The sequence below is a fragment of the Monopterus albus genome, unplaced genomic scaffold, assembly GCF_001952655.1.
Source record: "Monopterus albus unplaced genomic scaffold, M_albus_1.0 scaffold242.1, whole genome shotgun sequence".
Classification (NCBI taxonomy): Eukaryota; Metazoa; Chordata; class Actinopteri; order Synbranchiformes; family Synbranchidae; genus Monopterus; species Monopterus albus.
In genome coordinates this window covers 18121-19670 of record NW_018128122.1, presented here as the reverse complement: position 1 = coordinate 19670, position 1550 = coordinate 18121, and positions in this window count along the sequence as shown.

Genomic DNA, 1550 nt, shown 5'->3' with positions numbered 1-1550 from the left:
GAGAGAGTACAGTGGGTGTCATTGTTATGGGTGAAGTCCATCTTGTGTTGTTTGAACTTGGGTGAAGCTATGTCAGACAATCGGCAACAGATTTCACAGAGCTGTGAAGGGCCCAAGTGTGTCTGGTCATAAACCAGTCAGCAAAGCTGCAGCGGGATGAAAATGTTCTAGCCTGAGTAGTGAATAGAAGTGGTCTGTACATCATGTCTGTGTCTGCTATTTACAGCCTAAAATCTTGCTGATGAAAAATATTTATTGATAGAATTTCATGCCACCGCAGCAACTCAGAGCCATAAAATCTACATTTTTACAATAGACTTGAATTGTCTGTAAATCTGTTTGAATGGTTGTAAATGTTAATGAGGCTGTTCATCACAATTCAATTGATAAGTTTTGGTTTCATATTAAAAAATCCTTTTGCGGACTCTGGCTTTGTCTCCTAATAGATATTTACATGGTTAAAGTCACAGTAGAGGCATTAGGCCAAGGTCTTCTACAATGTGATGAAGCTACTGTTTGTATAGTGCTGTATCATCACTATCATGTGATTTTTGAGGCAGTTTGATTGTGTTGTCATTGAAAAAGTGCAAATTGTGGTTCGTTTTTGACTCTCTCATGAGCACTTCTACCAGTCACAGTAGCAACTAATCAACTAAATTTACTAATTTAATTTCCACTTTTGAAGTCTCAATTTTCAATACATGAAAGTGTAGATTTTCATCTTGATACAAATACAAATTGACTCCTCAGATGAAGAGACTGGGGCTTGAATAAAATGAAGGCTGAAACTGTGTTTTACAGCAGGGCCTTTTAATGAGTAACTGAAGATGTACAAGCATGTGCTTGTTTGCATGTGTTCATTACCTGAGAGTACAGGTGCAGTCCTTTTTGGATCCACAGTCTGGAACGACACATTTTCATACATATTTCCTGAACTTTCTATCTCCCTTCTCCTGTTACTGTGATTACCAGAGGGTCTCTTTACACTGACATCGACAACCAACTGTGGATCCATGATGTTCTGAAGCTACTCAGTTTGCTCCTGAAGTCAGCGTCTACAGAGTAGGGTGATATTACAAAGTATCACTCTGAGCTGTGCTCACAGTAACACCTACTGAAAAGAAGCAGTTGTGTTCTAGCTATCGCTCTACTGAACAGGAAACTGAGGGTTGGTGGCATGAAGGTGACCACCTCATCTGGCCAACAACTTGCAGCTGTATGATGGTGTTTTCCATTGTGGTCAGAGCTATGTTGCAGAATCATCTGAGGTTTACACTTAAAACATCTATCTCAAATCTGTCTCAGAACAAACAAAAAAAGGAAGGAAACAAACAAAGAGATTGTTAAATCACTCCATAACACCTCAATGATAAAATAGTCATTTTCTTATTTCAGCACAAGTTCTTCTGGGTTGCAGTTAGAATATAGATAATAAGGCCTCTGTCAAAAGAGAACTACCACCTCTACTCTGGTTTAAGTGGTCTTTCACAATATTTAGCTCAATATCCTGATACAGACGATGGTACAGCTTAGGTTATTCTGTGCAGTGC